This window comes from Eretmochelys imbricata, chromosome 14 (genome assembly GCF_965152235.1).
Source record: "Eretmochelys imbricata isolate rEreImb1 chromosome 14, rEreImb1.hap1, whole genome shotgun sequence".
Lineage (NCBI taxonomy): Eukaryota > Metazoa > Chordata > Testudines > Cheloniidae > Eretmochelys > Eretmochelys imbricata.
The window spans coordinates 41,487,511-41,494,571 of NC_135585.1; positions in this window are offsets into that span (position 1 = coordinate 41,487,511).

Genomic DNA, 7,061 nt, shown 5'->3' on the forward strand with positions numbered 1-7,061 from the left:
CCATGCCCCCCCCCCACAAACTCACTCTCCTGCTGGTAATAGCTTATCCAAAGTGACCACTCTCCTCACAATGTGTATGAAAATCAAGGTGGGCCATTTCCAGCACAAATCCAGGTTTTCTCACCCCCCCACCCCCTTTTTTCAAAAAAACACACACAGAAAAACTCACTCTCCTGCTGGTAATAGCTTATCCAAAGCGACCACTCTCCCTACAATGTGCATGATAATCAAGGTGGGCCATTTCCAGCACAAATCCAGGTTTTCTCACCCCCCCCCCCCAAACTCACTCTCCTGCTGGCAATAGCTCATCCAAACTGACCACGCTCCTTACAATGTGCATGATAATCAAGGTGGGCCATTTCCAGCATAAATCCAAGTTTAACCAGACCGTCTGGGGAGGTGGGGGGCAGGAAAAAACAAGGGGAAATAGGCTACCTTGCATAATGACTTAGCCACTCCCAGTCTCTATTTAAGCCTAAATTAATAGTATCCAATTTGCAAATGAATTCCAATTCAGCAGTTTCTCGCTGGAGTCTGGATTTGAAGTTTTTTTTGTTGTAAGATAGCGACCTTCATGTCTGTGATTGCGTGACCAGAGAGATTGAAATGTTCTCCGACTGGTTTATGAATGTTATAATTCTTGACATCTGATTTGTGTCCATTTAGTCTTTTACATAGAGACTGTCCAGTTTGACCAGTGTACATGGCAGAGGGGCATTGCTGGCACATGATGGCATATATCACATTGGTGGATGTGCAGGTGAACGAGCCTCTGATAGTGTGGCTGATGTTATTATCACCTTCAGCCCCCAACTAAAACCCCTCCAACGCATTATTAAGGATCTACAACCTATCATGAAGGATGACCCAACACTCTCACAAATCTTGGGAGACAGGCCAGTCCTTGCTTACACACAGCCCCCCAACCTGAAGCAAATACTCACCAACAACCACACACCACACAACAGAAACACTAACCCAGGAACCTATCCTTGCAACAAAGCCCGTTGCCAACTGTGCCCACATATCTATTCAGGGGACACCATCACAGGGCCTAATAACATCAGCCACACTATCAGAGGCTCGTTCACCTGCAGACTCCAGCGAGAAACTGCTGAATTGGAATTCATTTGCAAATTGGATACTATTAATTTAGGCTTAAATAGAGACTGGGAGTGGCTAAGTCATTATGCAAGGTAGCCTATTTCCCCTTGTTTTTTCCTGCCCCCCATGCCGCTAGACGGTCTGGTTAAACTTGGATTTATGCTGGAAATGGCCCACCTTGATTATCATGCACATTGTAAGGAGCGTGGTCAGTTTGGATGAGCTATTGCCAGCAGGAGAGTGAGTTTGTGGGGGGGGGGGTGAGAAAACCTGGATTTGTGCTGGAAATGGCCCACCTTGATTATCATGCACATTGTAGGGAGAGTGGTCGCTTTGGATAAGCTATTACCAGCAGGAGAGTGAGTTTTTGTGTGTGTGTTTTTTTGAAAAAAGGGGGTGGGGGGGGGTGAGAACCTGTATTTGTGCTGGAAATGGCCCACCTTGATTTTCATATACATTGTGAGGAGAGTGGTCACTTTGGATAAGCTATTACCAGCAGGAGAGTGAGTTTGTGTGTGTATGGGGGTGGGGGGGTGAGAAAACCTGGATTTGTGCTGGAAATGGCCCACCTTGATTATCATGCACATTGTAGGGAGAGTGGTCGCTTTGGATAAGCTATTACCAGCAGGAGAGTGAGTTTTTGTGTGTGTGTTTTTTTGAAAAAAGGGGGTGGGGGGGTGAGAAAACCTGTATTTGTGCTGGAAATGGCCCACCTTGATTTTCATATACATTGTGAGGAGAGTGGTCACTTTGGATAAGCTATTACCAGCAGGAGAGTGAGTTTGTGTGTGTGGTTTTTGGAGGGGGGTGGGGGGGGGTGAGAAAACCTGGATTTGTGCTGGAAATGGCCCACCTTGATTATCATACACATTTTAAAGAGAGTGGTCACTTTGGATGGGCTATTACCAGCAGGAGAGTGAGTTTGTGTGTGGGGGGGGGGGGGGGGGGCGGGGGCGGAGGGTGAGAAAACCTGGATTTGTGCTGGAAATGGCCCAACTTGATGATCACTTTAGATAAGCTATTACCAGCCGGAGAGTGGGGTGGGAGGAGGTATTGTTTCATGGTCTCTGTGTATATATAATGTCTTCTGCAGTTTCCACAGTATGCATCCGATGAAGTGAGCTGTAGCTCACGAAAGCTTATGCTGAAATAAATTGGTTATTCTCTAAGGTGCCACAAGTCCTCCTTTTCTTTATTCTATACCTCAGAGGTTACGGGCACACACGTGAGATCCCTGTTCGAATCCTTTTTTTATCCCCCTCAGGCAGAGGGGTGGGTGCCCTAACCGCTTGGCTAAAGGTTATAAAGGAGAATACCACCTCTTCTAGCATCCCCACCCCCGCCATTTTGTGTGGAGTGAGGCAGATGCCTAACTCCATCTTGCAAAAAATGACTTAGGTGCCTAAGTTGCCCGACTCCAGGAAAGGGGTTCCCGGCTGTGGATCAGAAGCAGAAAGAAGCACCCCCCAGCAGCCCAGGCCCAGAAGGCTCTGAACTTGGAGAGAGGGGCAGGGGTTTTAGGACACGCTACTCTGGTTGGCATCTCCTCTTGGTTAGCATAGGTGGCTCCCTGCCTAGCTTGGAAGCTTTTATGCTGTCCATTCTTAGCACCTATCTCTCTCCCCGTTCATTGTGTAGGGATTCTGAGCGCCTAACTCAGGATTTGTGGATCCCAGTGTGGTTCCAGTGATTTTCCAGGTGCTTAAAAGTTAGAGGTTGTGATGCTTTGTTGATCTCTGGACCTTCAGCTCTGTGGGTGCTCAGCCTCAGCAGAGCTCACTCAATTCGGTTGCTGCCCTCTGAAACATCCGTGAAGGGCTAGAATCCATCACTTTCCCTTTCGCAACCCTTTGCTTCACATCTGGTAGGTCATGACAGTCTGTTGAAACTTTTCTCTCTGTGATCAAATTAAAACAACTCCTTCTTCAAAGTGCATGTGTAATTGAGGCTGAATTGAGTGTCACTGTGTGTCCCTGTCTATTGGCCTAAACCAGGAGTTCTCAAACTTTTTTTGCTTGGCCTCCCTTTGAAAATCTTTCAGGCTGTGACAACCCCTCTTACCCCCCCCCCCCCCCGCCCGCTGCCTCCCCAAGATACTGGACATAGCTTTCATGGCATCCATGCAGATCCCTATAGAGCTAAGTAACCATACCATGCTATCCTTACTTCTGCGCTGCTGCTGGCGGCCTTCAAATCTGGGCGTCCAGCCACCCACGTGCCGCTCTCCAGGCACCCAGCTCTGAAGGAAGAAAAAAGGATGAGCAAGGACCGAAAAAGAGGTCATGTCTGGGAAAACCTGGATGTAAAGTAACCCTATTTTTTGTGATCTCGCGAGCCCCCCCACATAGCCTTGCGACTCCCATTTGGGTCGTGACCCCCAGTTTGAGAAATGCTGGCCTAGACCATATATAAATGTTTTTGAGTCTACTACTGCATCTTAGGTTATGTAACTAGTCCTTTATCTCAAGCAGAGCTTGTGCTTTTAGATTCAAGTGCTTTGAAGTTCAGTCCCAAACAGGGGCATCATGACATATTGAATCCTGTTTATCCGCTTTGAAATAATCTACATGAAAAATGTCATTGATTTATTTAGCCTTGATGAAGATGTGAGGTTGGAAAATTACAGCATCTTCAAGACTCATTTCCTGACATGCAGATAAATAGAATCTCTTCAAGAAACTCACCATCAGACCTACACTTTGTGTCAATGTAATAAGAGGCAAAACTCCAGAGGAGGGATATTATTACAAAATCCCAAGGAAGAGAAGGTTTCAGGAAGGAGAGTATGATTGGTGGTGTCACAAGCAGTGGAGAAGGTGAAGACAGTGAGTAAAGAGTAGAAGCAAAGCGGCTTAGAAAATGAGTTTTTCCCATGGAAAATTTTGATGGAAGCAAAAAAATATTTCATGTTCATTGATGCTTTCAGCTGAAACTTTCACTTTTTGTCAAAAAGATGAAAATGAGAAAACCGATTTTCCAGTTTTTTGGCAACTGAAAACCAAAAGGGTTTTGGCTCAAAATGCAAAATGAACAAACAAACAAACAAATAACCCAATCTTGATTTTTAATGTTGACTAATAACAAAAAAGAAAAGTACACATTTTTCCAGCTTTTAGGTGTTGAGTTTTCCAAGAATATTTTTGAGGAAAGCAGACACTTGCTGCGAAACTGGTGTTTTGTCCAAAAAAAAAAAAAAAAAAAAGACTAAATCCAGTGAAAAATTTTAAATGAAAAATTTTTGAGCACCTTTAGTAGATGCCCTGTGATATGACCAAGAAGAAATCCTCAGAAACTTTAGCAGAGAGAATTTAGTATAGTCAATAAAAGTCTTCAAATGTAGAAATCGGGGACGAAGATTAGAGAAAAGGAGAAGGGGCTAGAATATGAGACTGGTAAAAGAGAATGCATGATTAATCTTTTGTCAGCATATTGTGCTAATAAAACTTATGGTTTAGCCATCTCCAGGCAGCCTTGCATTTTGATATGGGATGGGCTTTTACCTTCAGACTTTTCATTAACAAAAGTCCTGTTTAGAATAGAATGTCTATTTACTATTTGCTGAAAAAACTCATCCATTTTTAATCACAACACTATACACAGGATCAGCCTGAAGGTTGGTCTTCTTTTGGGGGTGGCAGAAGCTATGTTAGTGAGAGAATTCTGTGGCACATCCCTAAACTTGACTACTTTTTTATGAACCGTTGTGAAAAACCACAGGACCCCTCTCTTCACCCCTCTGCTGCAGAAGTTATGCCTGGCTGTTTGTTCTGGTGTCTCTGTGGAGTTGCCAACTTTCAGAGAAGTTTTGCAAGGAACAATTCTGCAACAAAGGTAAAGAGCTTGAGGAAAAATAGGTCCCCAATTGCTGGAGGTCTCGTTGTACAGGGAGTTTTAGTTTTGCATAGTGCTAAACAACCATTGGCTAAAAGAAAAGGAGTACTTGTGGCACTTTAGAGACTAACCAATTTATTTGAGCATAAGCTTTCGTGAGCTACAGCTCCAATGAAGTGATCTGTAGCTCACGAAAGCTTATGCTCAGATAAATTGGTTAGTCTCTAAGGTGCCACAAGTACTCCTTTTCTTTTTGCGAATACAGACTAACACGGCTGTTACTCTGAAACCAACCATTAGCTAGTTGATCTGCACAACACTTCTGAGTGGTAGAGAAGAAATATCAGTTTTACAGATGCCAAGAGTTGATGCTAAAGCCAGGATTGGATTGCAGGAGTTTCTTGTTGTACTCACTACACTGTTTTATCCACACCGCCTCTCATGTGATTGAGCTCTTTGGGGAACTGTGTCCTGGGATCTTGAGTTTACTTAGTCCTTACTCCATAAACATTCTCTCATTGATGTCAATGGAAGTCTGGTGTACAGGAATTGCTGTACTTTATCAGAGCAGCCGTTCATCCAATCTCCTGTCTCTGAGCTGACAGTACCAGCTGCTTTGGAGGAAAAGGCAAGAAACCTTAAACAGTAGTGGACAATTCTGAAATAACTTGCCAATAGGGCACATTTCTTCCTAACCTCAGGCACTTAAGTCCAGATCTTCACAGGCATTTAGGTGCCAAACTCCCTCTGAAATTAGGATCTGGGCCTTAGTGAGTGACTGAAATATGTCTTACATATAAGAACTTAAGAGAGGCCGAAAGAAGATAAGAGCAGCCATGCTGTGTCAGACCAAAGGTCTATCTAGCCCAGTATCCTGTCTTCCAAAAGTGACCATTGCCAGGTGCCTAGAGGAAATGAACAGAACAGGGCAATTGTTGAGTGATCTATTCACTGTTGTCCAATCCCAGCTTCTGGCAGTCAGAGGTTGTGTCTCTGACCATCCTGGCTAATAGCCATTGATGGACCTATCCTCCATGAACTGATCTAATTCTTTTTTGAACCTAGTTATACTTTGGGCCATGAAACAGAAAGTCCTGTGTAATTTTTACCCTTGCTCTAACTCTAATTGTTTTCGTTATCCATAGCAATAACTAATTCTCCTTTGACTCCAATAAACCTCTGGCCTCAGGTAATGACTGTGCCAGTTGGTTTCAAAGGTTAACTATTTGTTTGTGAAAAAGGTTTTCCTTTTATCTGTTTTTAAAATAGCTGCCCTTACATTTCATTAGTTGCTCTATTTCTCCTTCTATTATATGAGAAAGAGGAAACAGAAACTCCCAATTTGGTTCCGTATACCTGTATGCTACTAATGTTTGCAGAATGTATTTGGAAACCTCCATGACGTCTCTGTTTTTCTTCTGCTTTCTCCATTTTTGTTAACTTACCATATATGGTCCCTGCCCTTTGAACAATCCTCCACCTTTCTTCAAGAGTTTCTAGTTTACAAGTGTAAGCAGAGTCAGAATGAACTCTACCCTGATATCTGGTGGTGAGCTATGGAAAAGGACTTCAGGGGCTGATCTCATTTGCATGAGCACACCCACCCTGCCTAACACGATGGACTGCCTGCCCAAATGGTCACTTTGGCTGCTGTGGGATCCCCAGTCTCTTTGTTATTGGGGCAGGAGTAATAAAGGGTTGTTATTCTGGTTATGTGAATCAAAGACAGTAGAACTGTACTTGGCATTTTATGATGGAGGGACTCGCCCTCAACTAAGCAGCACTTGCTAGGCAAGGGACATGGGTTCCAAAACCAGTGACTTGGGTGAGGTTGGGGGTAGGCATATGTACCTGGTAGTGTGGGCCTATTCTGAGGGACCTAAATGCTGCTTTGACTTCTTTTCTTTCCATTGTGTAATAACAGACCTAATTTTGACTCTATTAGGAATCTTGTTACATGCTGCAGAGCTGAAATCACTGATACCTAGGTCTAAGTATTGGACCTACTTTGGGCTAGTGGTGCACCAGCACTGAGGCTCCCCTACTACCAGCTAAACTCGCTGAGAGCTGTGGTTAAGTAGGGGCTGTGAGGGACTGAAGACAAGTTGGTGAGCTGTAGGGGCTGG